Below are 7,433 nucleotides of genomic sequence, written 5' to 3'. Positions count from 1 at the left end.
TCCAACCTCCCTCAGCCAAAGAAAATATCAGACACCCATCCTTTGTCCAATGACTATCTGTTCTTTCAGAGATGGACAAGATAGCCCTCCCCAGCCTCCCTACAGGCAAAGCAGGGTTAGGAATGCTGCAAGGTCAGCATGATTTTTTGGAGCATTCTGTGCAACTTTTCTCAAGTGGTGCTCCTCTGATATTTCTCAGTGAAAGAGCGACTGGCCTGCCTCTCCCCAGTGCATGGTCTTTTCTAGAGGCTTTGATGGTGTTCTTCTGCAGCTGTTAAGATTATGATGGGAATAGGGAGTATTTAAAGGCCTATTCCTATTCATGGATGGCACCAGCGTATCACCTCTGTGGTGGCTCCTGCACAGCCACAGATGTAGCTGCTGTCAAGCCACATTTCTGCAGCAGTTCAGCCGAGACTGGCCACCAGCAAGGTTCTGCCAGCAGCGGTGGGAAAAGGGTGGGGATTGCTGATCCCGAATGAACACACACACACACACACACACGGTTCTTTGGATTTTTGGAGAGGCAACCAACAGATGACAGGAGAATTCAAAGGACTTCTAACGTTTACTCGTTTGCAAACAGGACCCCCCACACACACACACACGTGGAGGACCCCGAAGGATTACAATGATGCAGGTTTTATAGGGTCTTTTAGATGAGGGAGGGGGGACAATAGGACACAAAGAGGAAAACATCCATGGGAAAAGTAACAGAGACCAACAGGCAAAAACATTTGGCATGTGTTACCAGCTCAGGATGTTGATCTGAGGAGGGCAATTAGATACGCATCGGCAATCTGTTTACAGAGATATCCATTACAGAGGGTCTGGTACTCTAACTCATCCCTTTCCCCTAACCCTTTCATCCTTATTTGTTTATTGCCCTTTATTTATGACTTTCTGTTCACCCTTGGAGGCCCATACCACAGCCAGCTTGTTCTCTGAGAGGGATATCTTTTGGTCAGAGAAGAGCCTTGTGGGTGAACTGGGCATCTTGGGATATTTCCATATTGTGAGCTGGGCATATTGAGATCATTGGGGCAGGACACAGAGGGACATGACGGATCCAGCAGTCACCACATCCCAAACCCCCATCCCAGGCAGGACAGGATCCCAGCAGGCTCCTCAAAGTTACACCAGCAACAGTGCTGGGGTACCTTTGCGGAGTTCCATAGGGGACCATGCAGCTCCTGGAAAGTACGGTTTTTCTCCATTGGAGGAAGGGTGCATTCCTTAGGATGGGTTTGCCCTTGTGTTGCTAGGCAGGGTCTAACCAAGTCACATAACCTCCTCCACGCAGAAGGCTCTTGTTTCCCAGTTCGGCCTTGCCTTGCTGGTGAGAGGTCGCAAGTCACTCTGCTCCCTCCTTTTGAGGGGCTGTTTCACTCTCTTTTTTCACTGAAGTAAATTGTTTTTCTACTTTCCTCCTCCTCCCTCCTTGTCATGAATAAGTACAGTTTAGGCCTAGTAGCATTGCAAGGCCTGAACCAAGCTAAAACAGTAACACAGAAGTGGCTTGCAGTTCCTAGCTGCTAGGAATTTACAACTCAATGGAAGGTGATAATGTAGCACCTAGGCAGCCAGAAAGACGCCCATCAAGGATGGAATGCAGCTGTAGATCTCCAGGGGGGACTTCCATAGGACAGGGTCTTTGGTCTTTGTCTCTTGGTGAGATAGGTGGTGGGTGAACATCCTGCCCCGCCAGGACCATGTGGCCTCTTAGGTAACTGACCTGAGGATCAACAAAAGAAGCTGACCCAGGTGAGAGTTAGAGATTAATAGAGTTAGCCAGTTAGCTTTGTTCTTTTATGCTGATATGTTTCCTAGAAGTTTTTATGCCTCTAGCATTTGCTGCCTTTTGTAACTTTTTGTAACCCTATGTACTTAATAAAGTAAAAATCTTTTTGCCATGTTGGGTTCATTGTCTGTTGGGGACAAAGGTTCAGAATCCTGCCTAGCCGTTCAGCAAGCTACCAAAAACCCTCATTGTGGACTAGAAACTTGAGGACTGAGACTTGTAAGTAAAGGAAGTGCTCAGTGCCTACAAGGGATATAGTTAAGCCTAGAGGGTCTCGGTTTCCCTGGACTGAGGCACTGGCTCTTACAGGGTGGTGGCAGTACTGCCGAACAGGGATCTTTGAGGGCTCTAGGGTTCAGAACCAACAACTCTGAGCACCCAAAACCCTGGGAGTGTGAGACCAAGTATACGACACTCCTCCCCCCTTGAGTAGGGGGCCAGGTCTTTAAGGCACTGGAGGGAAAATGCGGTAAAGCTCCCTCAGGGGCCTGCTTCAGCAGTGGGGAGCTTAAACGTTTTCACGAGGCACTTTTATGCCAGGAGCTTCTTGGCTCCCCAGCGTTATTTTTCTCCCAGTCTGTCAAGCAGCGAGGGCAGCGACGGTCGAGAGAAGTCACAGTGCCAACCGCCTCATTCTCCAAGTGCTGCCGCGACCCGAGCGGGTCCCAAAACTTTGCGCCTCACGGCTGTTGCGGCGGAAGTGAAGGAGCCGACAGGCCTCCCCTGCCCACGCTTCGAGCTCTGCTTGTTGGGGAGGCAAGGCAGGCACCTTCCCTAAATGGAGCGCCGGTCCTGCCCGGCACTCCCAAGCTTCAGTAATTGAGCTCAGGCCTCTGAGGTGAAACTCTCGGGCGCCACTTTCCTTTCGCACGCTCTGTCTTGGACTAGTAAGGTGTGAAGGGCGACCCCCTGTTTTGCCTCAGGGAAGTGCTAATTAACGGCCTCAGCTGACTCTGCAGGCTCAGCCTCCAATTTGGCTTTTCAGGCTCAGCCCAGACCGCTTACAGGGAAGGCACCCATTTCTCTAGGGAAGGCACCCGTCTCTCAGGAAGCCCAGTCACGTGCTGTGTTGTGGGCCCAGAACCTGGTAGACAAAGCTGTGGCAGAAAAATTAGGCCCTGCAGCAGAACCTGTGCAGGAGCCTCGGTCCCTGAGTAAGAACACTGAACGACCACCATCGCCCTCCTCATGATATCAAAATGCCCAGCTCACAATATTGAAATACCCCAAAATGCCCAGTTCACAATAGAGAAATACCCACAAAGCCCCTCTCTGAACCCTTGTCCAAAAGCCAGCATCTAATATCCCTCTCAGAGAACAAGCCGGCTGTGGTATGGGCCTCCAAGGGTGAACAGAAAGTCATAAATAAGGGCAATAAACAAATAAGGATGAGGGTAAAGGGATGAGCTGGAGTACCAGACCCTCTGTAAGGGGATATATCTGTAAACAAATTGTCAATGCGTATCTAATTGCCCTGCTCAGATCAACATCCCGAGCTGATAACACATGCCAAATGTTTTTGCCTGTTGGTCTCTGTTACTTTTCCCATGGATGTTTTCCTCTCTTTGTGTCCTCTTGTCCCCCTTCCCTTATCTAAAAGACCCTATAAAACCTGCATCATTGTAATCCTTCGGGGTCCTCCACGTGTGTGTGTGTGGGGGTCCTGTTTGCAAACGAGTAAACGTTAGAAGTCCTTTGAATTCTCCTGTCATCTGTTGATTGCCTCTCCAAAAATCCAAAGAACCGTATGCGCATTCGGGGTCACTCACATGCCTCGCTCTCCTGCCCTTTGGAGGCAGAGGAATCATCCCCCAAGCTCTACGTCTTCCTCATTTATGAGGTCCACCAGGCTCAAGACTCCCCCACAGAAGCATAGCTTGAAGGGGTCTGGGGGTGGATGGCTTGGTGAGTCAGGCTCCTCAAGTCTCCTCCTCAAGGGAGAAGGACAGACTCTCGGGAGAAGAGACACCAGTGTGTGCAACCGCTTAGTCTCTTTCCTGTGGACACGTTCCTTCGGTTGTGTCCAGGGCAACCAGAGCTCTTAATCTTAATCCCGAGATTGAGCCTAATACCTCTTCTTCTGCCACTCTAACAGAGCTGAGGGCAAAGTTTTTTTGTTTCCTCAGGGTCCTCGTAAGACAGCAGAGGTTCCCTTCCCTGATGTTTTTAAATCTGTCATGGACGCAGAGGGAGCCGTGCCTGCTCGAAAGAAGCACACAGCAAAATTGATTGGTAAGTTTTATTCTTTACCACAGAAAGCTTTGGACACTGCAAATTTCCAAAGTAGATGCACTGGTGGCTGCTTTATCATCTCATGCCATCATTCCTTCTGAGGGGGAAGAGGGTCCTAAAGACCTGTGCAATAAGAGAGTTGAAGTGACACTGAAAAGAGTGTTTGAAAACTCATTTGTGCTCAGGGCTACTGCTGCCAAAGCTAATGCCCAGGGCTACTTATCGCTGGGCAGAAAAACTAGCTGGTGCTGACTCTTCTCTCCCTAAGCCTGGGACGGATATTGTAAAGAAGCTAGTTCTATTCACATTCTTGGCTTATGCATCCCTTGATGTACTTCAAATCAGTGCACGTTCCGTGACCTCCTCCCTAGTTGCCATGTGCAATATCTGACTTAGGCATTGGGACGAAAATGCAGCAACCTAAGCCAGACTTGCAGCCCTGCCCTTTATGAGCAATAAACTCTTTGGCGAAGTTCTTGATCCTGTTTCAGTCAAAAACAAGGATAATAGAAAAATATTGCCTACTAATCGCAAAGAGAATGTAAACCCTCAGCATCAGTCTTTTGAGGCCAAGGATGGTCTTTTCGCCCCAACCTGAATTAGAGCTGAGCAAATTTACATTGCATCACCACACAGCAAAGTCCTCCAACTTTCCATCTTCCAGCCAGTCCTCTAAACAGGACAAGGGCAGAACTACCTGATGCCATGCCGCTCAAAGACCCGGTGCTAGTAGGGCAATCTCCTCAAGTTTGCACACTGTGGCCCTCTGTGTACTCTGATGTGCGTACTCCGAGTCTACTCGGTATTCTTCCTTGTTTAAAAAACAGCTTTTCTGGATCTCAAGTGGTTAAACTATTTCATAGTCTACCATGAATTCCACAGGAGAAATATCAAATCAGTTCTGGCTTCCCCGGGAAAGGCAGATGTCCTCTGTTCCATAGACCTTTCAGAGGCTTACCTGCATATTTAATCAGGAGAGCCCACAAGCATTATCTCAGATTTTGTTGCACTGGTATCACTTTCAATACAGAGCACTCACACTCTGGTTGGCATCATTCCCCAGGGTCTTCACCAAGATCTTGGTGACAGTTGTGGCTCATCTGCGCCAATAGGAGATCTTTGTTTACCCCTGCCTAGACAATTTTCTACTCAAGGCACACTCCAGGATTCAAGTCTTGAACAATGTCCTGACCACGATTAAATCCCTGGAATTCCTGGGATATATGATCAACCGTACAAAGAGTTCCCTTGTCCCTTCCTAGACCCTGGAATGTTACGTAAAAATTCCTTTTTCTCTTTTACTCGTGATTTTATGTGTGGTTATGTATTATGGACTAAAATATCATGCAGGCAAAACCTCAACATACAGGCCACAATCAAGTTGAGTCACAAGCGGCTAGGGTCAAGGGTCACCATGCCTCAACACCACAGATAGACTGCAACCTTTCAGGGCATATTAGGAATGGATCTAGGGAGTAGCCTAGCAGGGCTCCATACGAGCGGGTCTAGGAACTAAAATTTTCATGCCCACATGTTAATCACACATTAAGAGATTCCTGAGAGGCAATAGCTCTCCTGAATCCTCCTCCTGTTGAGAGAGTTCCTACTGGGAGCTATAGAGCATCGGAGGTCTTTCCTCTGGAGGGTGGAGCACAACCTCTCAGAGGCGTGGCTACTGCTGCTTCTTCAGATGCCTCCTTTGGAATAAGGGTCCTCGAAAAGATCCTTAATCCCTAAGCAAACGTCCCTATATCCCACCCAGAGTAGGTACTGCTCTTAAACATCCCATACTAAGGAATGCACCCTTCCTCCACTGGAGAAAAGACAAACTCCTTACCTGGGAAGTCTTGTTCTCTGTGGAGGAAGGGTGCATTCCACCCACCTCCTAAAATTGGGGAGGTTCTCTCTCCTTGGGATTTTTGGGGGCCAGGTGATAGTAAAGCCAAAAACCTTCATTGGCATAAACAATAAAACCAGGGCGTTAAACAGAAAAATATCCATATACATTAATTAGACTCAACTTCTTGAGTCAATTTTTGTATAAATACAATAAAGGTACTTTGCCATGTTGGGCCAAATCCTATCCATTTTTCCAGTGCTGGTGCAGCTGTGCCAATGGGGCGTGTGCAGCATCCTGTGGTGGGGAGGCAGTAACAGGGGCCTCCTTAAGGTATGGGAACATTTGTTCCCTTACCTCAAGGCTGCATTGCCGCTGCGCCAGTGGCAGAAAGTTGGATAGGATTGGGTCTTTAGCTGTTACAATCTCATTCCTGCTGGTTAGTAACTGGATGGGAGATAGTAGGATGCTTCCCCCTCTATGCACCATTTAACTTGACTCTAACTTGCACTCTACTTCTGACTGCCTGGAGATTTATTTAAATATCAGGAGTTACTGTGGATTGATTCTTATGTGTATGCGCAACCTCCTGATTTTAGAAACGGGCTATGTCAGAATGCCAGATGCAAGGGAGGGCACCAGGATGAGGTCTCTTGTTATCAGGTGTGCTCCCTGGGGCATTTGGTGGGCCGCTGTGAGATACAGGAAGCTGGACTAGATGGGCCTACGGCCTGATCCAGTGGGGCTTTTCTTATGTTCTTAAACTACAATTCCCAGGAGGCCTTGCAGGTCTTCTTGTTGTCTGGTGTGCTCCTTGGGGCATTTGGTGGGCCGCTGTGAGATACAGGAAGCTGGACTAGATGGGCCCATGGGCTGATCCAGTGGGGCTGTGCTTATGTTCTTAACTACAATTCCCAGGAGGCCTTGCAGGTCTTCTTGTTATCTGGTGTGCTCCCTGGGGAATTTGGTGGGCCGCTGTGAGATACAGGAAGCTGGACTAGATGGGCCTATGGCCTGATCCAGTGGGGTTGTTCTTATGTTCTTAAGCGCAATACGGTATGTTTTGCATACGGTATGGGAAACAAGAGCCATCTGTGTGGAGGAGGTCATGCGACTTGATTAGACCCTGCCTAGCAACACAAGGGCAAACCCATCCTAAGGAATGCATGTTCCTCCACAAAGAACAAGATGTCCCAGATAAGGAATTTATCTTTTCCCTCTCTCTACTGGCCTCTGACAGGATGGCAGGTAGGATGCAACAGCTGCTGTGCCGGCATTCCTGCATCCCATGTGCCATTGCCAGATACCTTTGAGCTTGTAGTTATTTGACTTCCTCTGTAAATCGCTTTGTGAACTTGTAAAGCAGTATATAAATATATGTATTCTTCTTCTTCATCATAGTGCTTTATGATGTCCTAGGCCCCTGAGTGGGGCCTGACTAGTAATTAATGCCAAATCCAAGTAAAGAACAGGCAGCTGTGATATGCAAGATAACAACAACACCTAACGGCATTCTATTTTCTGTTCAATTGTTACAGAAACAGTGCAAGCAAGAAGTTACCG

The sequence above is a fragment of the Tiliqua scincoides genome, chromosome 14 (assembly GCF_035046505.1).
Source record: "Tiliqua scincoides isolate rTilSci1 chromosome 14, rTilSci1.hap2, whole genome shotgun sequence".
Classification (NCBI taxonomy): domain Eukaryota; kingdom Metazoa; phylum Chordata; class Lepidosauria; order Squamata; family Scincidae; genus Tiliqua; species Tiliqua scincoides.
This window is presented reverse-complemented; position numbering follows the sequence as displayed.